This window comes from Mustela erminea, chromosome 7 (genome assembly GCF_009829155.1).
Source record: "Mustela erminea isolate mMusErm1 chromosome 7, mMusErm1.Pri, whole genome shotgun sequence".
NCBI lineage: Eukaryota > Metazoa > Chordata > Mammalia > Carnivora > Mustelidae > Mustela > Mustela erminea.
In genome coordinates this window covers 34,535,425-34,549,993 of record NC_045620.1, presented here as the reverse complement: position 1 = coordinate 34,549,993, position 14,569 = coordinate 34,535,425, and the positions used below count along the sequence as shown (strand labels likewise).

Here is a 14,569-nt window from a genome sequence, read left to right as displayed (position 1 = left end):
CTAGTCCACTGCTGAAGGCTGAGGCAGGGATAGAAAACACCAGCCCCCCACCCTGAGGCAAAAGGAAGAGGTTTTCAGGAGCCATCATGTTCCAGAGCTTTCCTCCAGGATCAAGGCTGACGCAGGGACTCTGCTTGAAGTATTTCCCTGCTTGCTTCTTCCCTCTCTCTCCAACTCATTTGTTTCTCCTGGGAGCACTGCCTTAATAAGACACTTGCACAAAAATCCCTCATCTCGAGTCTGGTTTCTAGAGAGCTCAGCCCAAGACTCTTGTCATGCATGAATGCGCTGTAAGAAAACATGAAACCAGATTCCTGTTGTACCAGGAATAAGGGCTTCTATATATAATACTTAGGAGTTTAAAATAACTGCACTATCTACATCTTAATAAGAATCATCTTTTTTACTAAAGAGCATTGCAGCAATGCTAGAACACAGGTCTTAGGTCTAAAAAAAGATGCTAATAGCTGGCTTCACATACACACACACACACATCACTATATATCTATGTCTATATCTCCAGGTGTGAGAGAAATTAGAACAGCATGTAAGCCTCCAGAGTAGAGGTAAAAAGAAAAGAGAATTCAACATTAAAGTTTAGTGAGCTCCCTACCTGATGTTATAAATTCTGTGCATAATCAATATTTAATACAAACAATTTAAAATCATTCAGAAAGCAAGCATCCCTAAATTTAGATAAATCTTCCAAACTGCAATACCGCAGGAAAGAAGGAATCATAGGTTGTTCTCTTTCTTTCCATGAAATCTGAAGACCACCTTTGGTTTGACTACACGTACAGATTCCTCTTCACCAAAAGACACCCTGAAGCTAGAATTATAAAGGTGAGGGTAATTAATCCAAGAATAGTCTTTTTGGTCTATATATAAATATTTTCTATTTTAGGAGCAGATGCCTAATACTGATAAAAAGCCAAGTTGAATGAGACATGAATAAGAATATATTCACCTTGTGCCATTACAGGAATTAAAACACATTCTGAATGCCTACTGTGCACACAGCAGGCCTAAAACTAATGTTTTGAAGTAATGCACAGAGGTACTCATGATGGGAATCGGGGAGAAATAAAGCAGGTGTTCAAGATAAAACCAGAAGAGTTCCAGCTCCCAGCTCTAGAAGTTCCCAATTCTGAACATGGGAAGAGATTATAAAAGAATACGATTTCAATTCAATGCCAAGAAAAACCTGTCTCTTAATACAAGATACCCAACAATCAAATGTTCCTAGAGTTGAACTTGCAGAATTTTTAAATAAAGGACAGAGGGAAGTAGAAGAAGAAATTCTTTCTTTGGGAGGAGGACAAGACTAAGGTAAGGACGACCACCTCCTGGTGACATGTGGGGCCCCAATTCCAATCCGATCCTATTTTAAGGTGGGAAAAGAAAAGGGGCCCACATACTAGATTAGCTGTCTTAGGCCCCCAAACCATTCAGAGCCTTTGTAAAATAAAGCACATGGCATTTACATCACTTCATATAGAGAAACTTCTTCTTGGAACTTAGACTATTTAACAAAAAACTTCTGTCTTTTTAAAACTTTTGTATCAAGTGTTTATTTTTGCTAAGCACATAATTCTTCATGTATAATCAGCTGATGAAAATGATCTATTTCTTAAGGATAACAACTATTATGCAGAGACAGTGAGCAGTCCAGAAAAATGCAATAAAGGCTAAAAAGCAGATGTCATGTCTACACTGATTTAAAGTCTCTGGAGAATTATGTAGCAACCCCCTACCCCAGCACTGGTTTGCCTGCTAGGATATGGTTTATGAGTCATCGTGAAGCAGTAAATAACAGTGCCTTGACTAAAAATAGGTAGGGACATTCAATAATAAATCTACTTTCCTGATATCCTCATGTCAGCATTAAATAGCCGATCTCTTAGAGAAGTGTGATTCTTCTCTCCCCTCCCAGAAAGGCTGAAAGAAAATCAGCTACAGACCCCGCTGGAAGGAGTGTGCGACAGGACTTGCAGTGTGGAGGGGAAAAAATAACACTAACTTCAAATGCCTGGAACCTGAAGTTCACGTCCCAAGATAAAGAGTAAAGTTGGTTTTCTTTTTCAGGTGTTCACTATAAAATGACTTCTTGTCTGTTGAAGTAAGAAACAATATAGAGTCCAAGTGTTGCCCTTGGACAGCAATTAGGAAACAGGAATCTGATTAAGGGGTCAGGAAAGAACAATCTCTCATATTCACCAGGATCCCAGCTCTAGAAGGAAGCACTGGCAAGTTATAGTTTGTAAATAAAAAGAATTGGCCATATAAAGATACTTCTGGTTCCCATTTCAGAATTTCCTTGAAGATTTGTAAAATGGAACTCTAGAGGGGCACTGGGAGAGAATTTATTTATATCATCTCCACAGATAGTTTCCCACAAAACGGACAGTGTCTGACCGTAAGCGCAATTGTGATTTTTTTTTTTTTTTTTGCACATCTGTGGGAATCTTCTGAAACAACACCTACATAGGACTGAATGCAAGTCATGCATTTCTCCTCAGAAAGAACTGCAAAGGATAGTTACTTAAATAATACCAGACTGCTCACTAAATGCAGGCCATATTACCACAGACAGCAAGTAGAAAATCTAGTAAAGAATGAAGTAGAATGAATGAGCTAGAATCTGGAAAGTGCTGGGGCATTAATGCTCCACTGCATGAAGGAAAGTGTCTGTGAATCAGTTTTGAGAGGCATTTCAGTACTTCAGTATAAATCAAGGGGGGATTCACTGTGTAGAAAGTTCTAGAATGCCACAACTAGAAACTCTACCGCGGTGGGCAGAATACTCACCAGGCAGGTCTGGATGGGCTGCGAGTGATGTCCACTTAGTTAAACCCACAGCGTCGTCCTCTGTGAAGCAAGGAGACACAGACCAGAGAAAAATCAATGTGAAGGCCCTTCAGGATTTTCGTATAAAGAAACAGCTTTTTGCACTTCCAAATCATTACCTATGGTATTTTTAAAAAACGCATTAGAAAGTCACATTAATTTAATAGTGACATTAATTTCTAAATGAACAACAAAGATACACAGTCATCAAATCAGAAATATGACTGCTGGGCCAGCCTACAGAGTTTATACACGCTTTTTACCAAGCTGCTCCTCTACACAACCTCTTACTAAGATAATTAAGGAGCAATTGAACAAGGCCATCTAAAATCTTTTAGAATATAATGATCTTCTCCTGATTAACAGTAAAATGTCCTTAGATGAACCATAATTTTAAGAAAAAAGTTTGCCCTTTCAGCAAAGAGCAGGGCTGAACACAAAAGATTTGCAGCTATCTACAGAGATAGTATTTCTACAGAGAAAGTATTTCTGCTGTGTGTTTTTTGTTGTCTTTGTTAACATGTTGCTTATGTAGATTCTAGATTTGACACTTAACTTTTGGTTTGCTGAAAATTCAAATTTTGAGATCCTTCCAAGATGGGTTTGGTATTCAGTGTGTGTGTGTGGGGGGGGGGGGTCCCAGGTGGTATCAGCAGTACACAAAAGTTAAGAGGAAGACCATTTGCACTTGGGAAGAAGGGCAGCAGCAGAAAATTTGGCAACTGAGACATGGGAAAATGATGTCTGTACAAGTTAAATTGGGTTATCATGAACATCATCACCGACGTATACAGATTTCTACAGTAGGGTCCTAGGTAGGATGATACACCCACAATGAAAGACTAGGCCAATAAAAAGAAAGAAGCAGGGGTGCCTGGGTGGCTCAGTGGATTAAAGCCTCTGCCTTCGGCTCAGGTCATGATCCCAGGGTCCTGGGATGGAGCCCCGCATCGGATTCTCTGCTTGGAAGGGAGCCTGCTTCCTCCTCTTTCTCTGCCTAGTTGTGATCTCTGTCAAATAAATAAATAAAATCTTTAAAAAAAAAAAAAAGAAAGAAAGAAAGAAGCGAACATGTATTTATGTAGACAGATATAGAAAAAAAAATCAGGTCGTGGTATTATTTTTTTTAAAAAAACTCTAGAAGAGTAATATATGTACCATGACCCCACCATGTTAAAACAAACCTCACAGTCTATGTATAAACATTGTTAGATGCACAGAATATATCTGGAGGGATAACAAACTTGAGTGTGGCTGCCTCTAGAGAATTGGTACTGAAGGGAGTAAAAAAGAAAAAAAAGAGGGCACCTGGGTGGCTCAGACAGTTAAGCCTCAGACTCTTGGTTTAGGCTCAGGTAATGATCTCAAGGTCCTCTGAGTCCCACATCAGACCACCTCTGAGTCCCACATCTGAGTCTGCTTGTCCCTCTCTCTTCCCTTCTGCTCGTCCCCTTCCCTGCCCCCTTGCACACTTGTGCACTGTCTCTCAAATAAAATCTTAAAAATAAATAAATAAAAGGACCTTTGCTTTGTAATCTAACATTTCACCATTATGTAATCTTTTACCATGAAACCTATTTCTTTTATAATTGAAACTGAAAGAGAAAGAATCCAATTCATCCCTCTCTAGAAAAAAAAAAATCCATTTTAAATATACAGAATTACAGAATATCCATTATCATGTAAGCTTACTTACTGATTGAATATTGACTATGACCCAGGTTCTAAGCATGGATTATATTATCATATTAAATCCACATAAGAACTCTAAAACATATATATTGTGATTATTCCCATCTTTATATAGAAAACTGAGACATGACCCTTCAGGAACCACACAAAACTGGCATTCAAACCCAGGAACCTTGATCCATGTTTAGTGTCCATGATATTGCCTCCTGTACAGCACTTATCCTATTTTCGTATTACATTTATATTTGTAATGAAGTCTCATAAGAAAGTACTGAAAACCATCATGGATACCCCCAGCGCCTAGCACAGTGCCTAGCATATACTGTGCTCAGTATGTCTTCATTGAACAGGTGAATAATTAGGTGGCCTGCCTACAGCTGGGAAATTAAACTATGTAACTACTTTATGCCTCCTGGGCCTAGGAAACAAGCTGACTTCTTAAGACACTCCTTGATTAATGATCCTACCATTCCATGCTCCTCATTTTGAGAAACGATTTGCCACCCAATCCTCCTTGTAATAAAATATTTAAACACTGGACGTGGTTTCCTTTTCCTTCTCTAATCCCCTGGTAACTACTCTGCATAAAACTGATGCATCATTCCATAAACCTTCCTAATTCTGTGCACAGCTCGGATACTGCAACATTTCAGGAAGCCAAGGATGACATACTTATCTACCAAAAAGTGAAATGGTATAAACAGTTTGTTGTAAACTATTTAGCTATTGGCATATGGCAGAGGAGCTACTATAACTTAATGCTGCAGTCATAGATGAATCAAGGCATCAACCTACTGTCTTCTTCTAATATTATTACTCTATGTGTTAAAGGGTACAAATGGGTCCTTGGTAAAGCAGAGACTGTGCGTGCATTCAGAGTCTCTGAATGTCTGTGTTTATGTGTATCATTGTGTGTGCTTTTGGTCTTTCAAAAGTGGAATATTTCTCTATAAGACAGAAAGCCAATAAATAGACAAAAACTCAAATTCTAGAATCCGACTGGTGCTGATAAACAAAAGGCTGCTTTAATTCAGCAGGGTGTCAAGATTAATCAATGTGGAGAGAATCTACTCAGGAAATGTGTTGGGACAACGGGATAGCCACATGCAAAGGAATGAAGGTGGACTCCTACCTCACACCAGACAGAAAAATTAGCTCAAAATGGATCATACATGTAAATATAAGAGCTAATACTATAAAACTCATAGGAGTAAAATAACATAAGTAAATCTTTGTGAACTTGAGTTAGGCAATGGTTTCATAGATGTGGCACCAAAAGCACAAACAATGAAAGAAATTATTTGACTTCATCAAATTAAAAACTTTTATGTTTCAAAGGTCACTATAAAAAAGGAGAAAAATAACCCACACCATGGGAAAAATTTTTTGCAAATCATTTCTCTAATAAGGAACTTGTATCCTGAGTATGGTAAGAACTATTGCAGCTCAACAACAAAAAGACAACCCAATTTAAAAATGGATAAGTTATCTAAATAGGTATTTTTCAAAAAAAAAAAAAGATACACAAATACACGGAGAGATGCTCAATCATCAGAGAAATGCAAGTTAAAATCATAATAAGCTGTTACTTCACACCCACTAGGATAATTATAATCAGAAGACCGATTATAACAAGCATTAGTGAGAATTCAGAGACATCAGAACGCTCATACATTGCTTGTGGAAATAAAATGGTGCAGCCACTTTTGAAGCAGTCTAGCAGTTCCTCAAACGGTTAAACATAAAATTGCCATACGGCTAACTAACTCCACTCCTCGGCATGCACCCAAGAGTAATAAAAGCATATGTCCATATAAAATAAACTACATGCTTTTTCATAGCAGCATTATTCATAATAGCCAGAAAGTAGGAACAATCCCAGTTTCCAACAAATGATGAATGGATACACAAAATGCAGACAGAAGAAGACGGCCTTTAACTCAGCAGTAAATGAACGCAACGCGTAGATGTGGGACATCATAGATAAACCTTAGGAAGCATTATACTAAATGAAAGCAGTCACAAAAGACCACATGTGCTAGGATTCTGAGTACATGAAATGTCCTCTTCTAGGCAAATCCACAGAGATACAGAGCAGGTTAGCAGGTATGTAGGAATGGGGGGGCAGAGAAGACAGGGAAGGACAGCTCGTGGGTGGGAGTCATGGAAGTGTTCGAAGATTAAACCATGGTAACGGTTGCACCAAAACTCACTGAAAACGTGCATTTTTAAATGTGTGATCTTTATGGTAGGTAAACTATATTTCATTAAAAGCTTTTTTTTTTTTAAAGGCTGCCTTTTGGGGAGTCTGCCTGTGGATGTTAGTTGGCTTTTTAAAAAAATGACAAAGCACTTATTCAAACTCTTCAAGGAAACCCAGTAAGTGGTGAATATTTACACTTCTAAAAGACCTGCTGTCATAATTCTCCATGGGATTCCTTGTGATGGGAAACACGTATTATCGTATCTCACCCTCACTAAAGAGGAGCACACGCACGGCACTGCTTCCAAGCTATAACCAAGGACCAACATCTCACTGCAAACCACCAGTAATGATGGACATCGTGGTGTTTGCGGTATGGTCTTATTTCAAAGCAACAGGGGAACTGTAGCCCAGGGTGAAGATTTCCCAGTAGAGGGAGAAGAAATCTACAAATCGTCGAGGGGGACACTGTCACTGTCAGGTCAGTTTTGGTACATCTCCTTACTGAACACAAAAGGACTGGCATTTAACACCCTCCCCCAGATACTCAGTATTGAGGTTTCGGTTTTCAAAGGAAGAATGACTGGGCAAGACTGAATCAAAACAGCGTCTGTTCACCCTGATCTGCTTCTGAACGTGGAAATGATTGTTTTGTAAACCATGTTTGAGAAGAGTCACGTTGGTGAGTTCAAGCAGCCTGACAAACCATCTGAAACCTTTGTTGCTTAAATCAGTAACTCTTTGGATTCCGCTTGTAGTCTCAAGTTTGCAAGAAGGGCAAGAGGTCAGGACCCCACATACAGGCACTTTCCAAGTCTCTGCAGGGTCCGATGGGTTAGCACAGCTTTGGGCAAAGCTAGTCAAATGGTCAAGCCCACCCTTAAAGGATGTGGAAACAGGCCCACCCCTTGCTGGGCCAGCGCACCCTTCTAGGGCGTGGGTGCAGGGACGGGAAGACGTCATGGCCATTTTTGCAATCTGCCACAGCATTGTGACCCAACTTGGAACACTGCCTTAATGATCCGTGGAGAAATGTCTTACAATCTCATTACAGTTTATTATTAATGGTGCAGCTTACATGTAAGGTACGGGTAACTTACATGCACAGATGGTTACTAACGCCTGTCTTCTCTTCATGGAAAACAGTCTCATTCTTCTAGTGAAGTATAGCACTATGAATGGAGTTTCATAGCCATTTACCAGAGTCACGTTACCATACTGCCACACAGTTGCTGTCTGTGTGTTTTTGCTTGTTTTCTGTTTGTCTGTTTTTACCCGGTGCATTTTCTTTTTAAGCAAATATATGGAAATGGAAAAGATGAGTAATACGTTCAGCTGTCCGATTTGGCCAAATCCATACAAGTGGCTCATGAATAACCCAAAGTTTAGAACCCTGCCGGGTAGCACAATGCTTCTCAAACTTTGAAATGTGTATAAATCACCAAGATTATGTGCCTGAAACACAGATTCTGTTCGGGATAGGTTTGAGGTGGGACCAGAGATTCTGTAACTTTAGCAAGGTGAGGTTGGCAGTGTGCAAACACGCTCAGAGGAGCAGGCAGGTAGAAGAGCAGAGGCCTGACCATCAAATCAAGCAGAGGGCAGCCTTTACTAGCTGTGTGGTCTCCAGCAGCTGACCTCACCTCTCTGAGACCATCTCCTCCTCTTTGAGACGCAGTTCATATGAGGACCCATTCAGAAATCTGGGTCAGGGTAAAAGGAGTTGAGATGCACACCAGGGACTAGGAGGGCGCCAGCCAGGCAGAAGGGCCCAATACTGGCTTGTCTTCTTTCATAGTTAATGACTTCCCACACGGTCCTTGAGCGGAACTCTAGGTTAAGAAAGTAAGTGGGCAGGCCAGAAGGACCCGGCGTTAGCCCAGAGTGGCACCCTGTCACGACAGTAAGAGTAAATGGATTTTAGAAGCATCTATTGCCAAAGCAATCACATTTGATATTTTTTGCAGATTGGCATTTATTGAGCACCCACTGGGTGCCAGACCCTGCTCCTGGCTCTGAGGACAGGACGGTGAACAAAAACCAAAGTCCAGGGGGCACCTGGGTGGCTCAGTGGGTTAAAGCTTCTGCCTTCAGCCTGGGTCATGAACCCAGGGTCCTGGTATCGAGCCCGGCATCGGGCTCTCTGCTCAGCAGGGAGCCTGCTTCCTCCTCTCTCTCTCTCTGCCTGCCTCTTTGCCTACTTGTGATCTCTATCTGTCAAATAAATAAATAAGAAATCTTTAAAAAAAAAGAAACTCCAGGTCCTCACTAAGCTCACACCCTCCCATTCTCTGACTCCCCAACGCATCCTCTCTCCCCCAGGCCGTAGTGGGGAGGCTGTTAACCAGCATGGTCTGACTATATACATGTTTCAACAATCACCTTGGGAACCTGTGAAGTTTGAGCTGGTTGCCAACATTAAAAATGGGTGATTCCATATACATCTCTGGAGCGCCAGCTTCTCTTGGAAATCTGGAAGATTTGGCATCACAGACCCAGAGTGCTGTGGGTAAGGCAGCTGCTGCTGAGGGCATCTGTCCCTTCTAAGAAGGCCTGGGTTCTCGTTCCCCACAGCTTCTCTCCCTACCCCAGCCCCATCTCTTCCACCCAGACAACTCCCTCACCTATGTTCTCCTGCTCCCCCTTCTCCCCCGAGTTCATGAGCCCTAAATTAAAAGCACTGTCAGGGGTGCCTGAGTGCCTCAGTGGGTTGGTCCTCTGCCTTCAGCTTGGGTCATGATCTTGGGGTCCTGGGATCAAGCCCCGAGTCGGGCTTTCTGCTCAACAGGGACCCTGCTTCCCCCCACCCTCTGCCTGCCTCTCTGCCTACGTGTGTCTGTCAAATAAATAAAGAAAATCTGTCTTTCAAATAAATAAAGAAATAAAATCTAAAAAAAAAAAAGGCACTGTCAGAACATTTATAAGCATGAAGGAAGGGGCTTCCTCCTCCCTGTTCTGCATATTCTCCTTTACCATCATACAATCAATGTCCTGCAAGAGAGCAATTTAGCACTTTGCTGAGTCTCCAAGCCCCGGTTTGAGAAACCACTCTAAACTCTGCCCAGAAAAGTGAACAGCTCCTGTAGCTGTCATTAACTGTGGCTAATCAGCTTTACAAGCTGTAACGGGGGGCTCTTAATAGGAGCGTATTCTGAGTTATTTTGGGACTTTTTTTCCCTAAATAATAACAGTTTGCAATTACCCACCTACATTTTTTTTTTTTTTTTTTGCCTGATTTCCCGCATGTACCGGTTTTCCAGGGCTGCCACAAACTCTGCACCTTAAAACAACACATATCCATTAGCTCTTAGCCCTGCCGGCCTGACGTTGGTTGGGCACGGTGGCTGGGTTCCCTGTTCAACATCTCACAAGGCTAAAATCAAGATGCCTTTGAGGCTTTCTTTCCCGATGCTGACAAGTAACTGGCTTCCAAGCTCAGTCGGGCTATTGGCCGATTTTATTTACTTGTAATCACAGCACTGTGGACTCTTTTGCTTGCTGGCTATCAGCTGGGGGCCGCTGCCAGGTCCTCGATGCCACCTCCACTCCTGGCCATCTGGCCCCCACCATCTTCCAAACCAGAGGTAGAGCATTTCCCATGTGTGGAATCCTTCTCTCTCCCTTTGAATCTTCCTTCAGGCCTTTACAGGGGCTTAGATGATGAGGGCAGGTTCACCAAGGATAAGCTCTCACTGTTCAAGCTAACTGTGCTATGCATCATAAGCTAACCACAGGAGTGACACAGCCCCAACCCTGGGAATAAACAGGGTGCACACACCAGTGGGTGGGTGCCGTGGGGCCATCTTGGAATTCTGCTTACTACACCTACTAATCGCAAGCATGTCTTTGTCTCTCTGCCTGTGGTCTTCTTCTCAGGCTAGGAGCTGAAATCATGTCACAAGAGAAGCTAACTGACCAACAGAGGGAAGCTATGAAAGTTAAAACCAAAGAGTATATATATATATATATATATATATATATATATTTTTAAAGATTTTATTTATTTATTTGACAGACAGAGATCACAAGCAGGCAGAGAGGCAGGCAGAGAGAGAGAGAGACAGAGGAGGAGGAAGCAGGCTCCCTGCTAAGCAGAGAGCACGATGCGGGGCTCGATCCCAGGACCCTGGGATCATGACCTGAGCTGACTGAAGGCAGAGGCTTTAACCCACTGAGCCACCCAGGCGCTCCCAAAGAGTATATTTTTAACAACTCTTGTGTTCATCATGAGAAGCGTTCATGTTCTTAGGATTCCACTATCTTACCTCAAGACTGCACATACTAGCCAAATTCCAAATCTACAGCAGAGGTTTCTCCCCTTTCACTTAAACTGAACCGTTATAAAACTAAATCTCTAGAATACTGACATTCTAAAAAGAGGAAGAGGAAGAAGCAAAGATGAAAAATAAGCACAGACTAGTACCTAGAAGGACAAAAAAAAGTTTTTAAGACAGGGACCAAAAAAAAAAAAAAAAAAAAAAAGCCATGGGCTGAAATTTTTTAAATTAAATTGTGTTTTCTACATGGCATCAATCAATTCAACTGCTTTTTCACCTAACTGACTTATTTGTAAGTTACAGAGACAACATATACAAAACCTTGCTGATATTTAAAGGAAAAGGATAAAGATAATTAAAAAAGCATGCTTCATACATCTACAAGCACAAGACTTTTTTTTTTTTTTTAAGAAAAAGAAACTTTTAGATCTCTCTTTGGAAACACATTAGGTCAGAGAGCAAAAATGGACAGATCAGGAACAAATAATAGTAATAATTACCAATTAATGAGAAATTACTATGTCCAGGTATCGCTCATTGGTTTATGTGTATGAACCCATCAAGTCTCACCAAACTCTGTAGATGGAAACTTTTTCCTAAAGAGGACATGAAGACACCCGGCAGTTACATCACTTACCCAGAGGCACATGGTAAGTGAGCAAAGCAGCAGGGCTTTAAACCCTGATGATCTGGCACCAGCCCACTTCCTTGTAAGCCCTGCATCTGACTCACCCACCTGGGCTTCCAGTGCTGGGAGACAGGGGCGCTTTCTGCACCTTCTATACAGCACAGGTGGTGGCTGAGTGCTTATGCACTATATTCAGATAGATCTGGCTCACGGCCATAGCCAAGGGACAAATGTCTCCGCCACCCTGCCAAGAGGTGTTTCTATCATTTGCATAGAGACACCCTCTGTATCAGCAGCAGCCTTATCCAAGGAAAGTTATGAAATAACTCAAACATGCTGCTACCCCCAAGATCTTTATTGGAAAGGTGGGGAGGGGGGCGTGGGCAGGAAGAGGAAAAGTATAAGTGATCCGTTTTTCACTCCTTACAAACCCACCCTTTTCCACTACTCTGCATTCTGAAATTCAGAGATTATGAAAAGATAGGAACAAAGCAAAAGCTAACACTGGACGCAAAGAAGAAAAACCAAGGGCTCCCTTTCCTTCTGTTGAAACCAAAGTGAGCTTTCCTCTAGGTCATGAGAAAGGAAGAAAAAAAAAGAAGGAAAGCGGGGGAGGCGCCTGGGGGGCTCAGTGGGTTAAGCCTCGGCCTTTGGCTCAGGTCATGATCTCAGGGTCTTTGGGTCGAGCCCCACATCAGGGTCTCTGCTCAGCAGGGAGCCTACATCCTACCCCCCTCCCCCACCTGCCTCTCTGCCTACTTGTGATCTCTATCAAATAAATAAATAAAATCTTTTAAAAAGACAGAGAGAGAGAGAAATCTATAGTTGAACCACCTTACACCTTATACCTTTCCCATTAACTTCCTCTAAGCTACCAGCAGCACAGACGCCAAGAAACCCACGCTTAGCAGTTGTAGTAATAAGTCACTAGAAGGGGAGGTGGGATGGGGAACACAATACCACATGTTGACTTTTGCATGGAACATACATTTGCATTCAAGATTCATTTCCACAACTAGGTTGGATGAACCCACAAGCTGGGGGGCATTCCCCAGGGTTCTTTCCTGGTACTTGCAAGGCATGACCGAGGACTGGTTCCACTGCCAGGACCCTCTGTGCAAGGAGCGAGAGGCTGGAACTAGACCTCCCTCAGTCCTCTCTATGGCTCACCTCTGATCCCCATCTCAACTTCAGAGTCCTACGGGCAGTCACATAGCAGAAATCACCGAATCATCAACTTAATGACAACGACATGTTTTTTGTTGTCTGTATTTGTAATATATTTAATATTTTTACCTATGTATTCTTTATATTATGTATAAAGACAAATTTTGTCAGAGAAGCCTCCCTTCAGTATGATGCTTGGTGGTGTTGCTTGTTGTAGGTCTTGGTCTTTACACAGTTTTATTTGCTAGAATTTCTCACGCTACATAATTTGCCTGAAACTTGCCAGGCACTGAAGCCAGAAAAAGTTTAAGTATGTTCCAGATGGAACAAAACCCTTACGGGCTCTGGCTGCCTGTGGTCATCAGTGAGCCTCAGAACATTTGAGCAGGGTCTCAGTTTCAGAAACCTGGATGTGTGCCAGCCCAGGTAATTATTCTCGGCCTACCTAATTTCCCCAGGCAATTTAACTGAAAATGGTATTATCCGTCACCTCAGTTCTCATCTGCTCTGAAGTGTCCCTGTGTCCTGCTTCTTCCCTCCATTATAAGCTAGCTGAGCTGGTTTCTTTTTGAAGCTTAAGTTGAAAAAAGTGTTTCGGAATCTCTCTAGGGGGAAAATATCAGATAAATATGAGCCACTTAATTAGTCGCAAACCAGTGTACTGAATAGTGTTGGCAGCAGTGGTAAGACACCCCTCCCACCCCCGACTGCCTACCCTTATGAACAGTCTCTTTTACAGATAGAAATACAAAGGGTGTCTTACTGAAAAACTGACCACCCCCCCCCAAAAAAGAGAGAGGAGGCAAATATGAGAGATGTGAGAGGATTTCACTCTTCTTGAAATCATTTTAAAGGCACTGTTCCATTGTTCATTTCCAAATAAGCTGATTTAGAGTCAGCAGAACAAAATATAACACCTGACATAGGAATGCCTGAAACTCAATGAAAACACAACAGAAATGTGCTTTCTGATTACTTCCAACAAACATGAATTATGCCAGGGCTCTCCAACATTATATACAATGAAAGCCATAGAGGTGAGTTACACTTGTAATTTTAAACTTTCTCGGAACAATGTTTAAAAACTAAGATACAGGGGGCCCCTGCATGGCTCAAGTTGGTTTAAGAGCCTGCCTTGGGCTCAGGTCATGATCCCAGGGTCCTGGGATATACCCTAGCCTTGGGTTCTCTGCTCATTGCGGGGTGTGCCTCTCTCTCTCTCCCTCTGCCCTTTCCCCTCCCACTCCTGTTCCCATTGCTGTATGCTAATAAATAAAATCCTTAAAAAAAAAAAAAAAGTGTGAAAAAAAAACAAAAGACTACTACTCAACAGTAAAAGTAAAGATCTGACAACAGCTTGAATGGATCTCAAGAGAATTTTGCTCAGTGAAAAAAGCTCACCTCAAAAGTTACAAACTACAGGAGACTCCCTTTATATGGCCCTCATGAAATGACACAGGTATACAGATGGAGAACAGATTAGTTATTCCCAGGAGTTAGGAGAAAGGGAGGAAGGAAGGGAAGGAAGCAGGTGGCTATAGCTATGGAAGCTTAGCAGAGGGAATCCTTGTGATGGAATTCTGTATTTTGACTGTGGTGCTGGTCATATGCATCTATACTGGTGATTACACAGATTTACACAGACACACGTACACGCACATGTGCATGAAACTGATAAAATCTGAATAAGTTCAGTGGATTGGATCAATGTCAATTTCACCGTTATGATATACCATAGTTTTCGAAGAGGATACC

General features: G+C 41.8%; 1 protein-coding gene across 8 annotated transcripts in view; it reads right to left on the bottom strand.

The window, feature by feature from the left end:
• Window positions 1–14,569, bottom strand: part of PLCB4 (phospholipase C beta 4) — a 409,575-nt gene that overhangs the window by 241,917 nt on the left and 153,089 nt on the right. For all 8 annotated transcript variants that reach the window (XM_032351392.1, XM_032351401.1, XM_032351402.1 and 5 more), the window contains one exon: window positions 2,809–2,868. The gene's annotated coding sequence lies outside the window, so the exon portion shown is untranslated. The remainder of the gene's footprint in view (window positions 1–2,808; window positions 2,869–14,569) is intronic.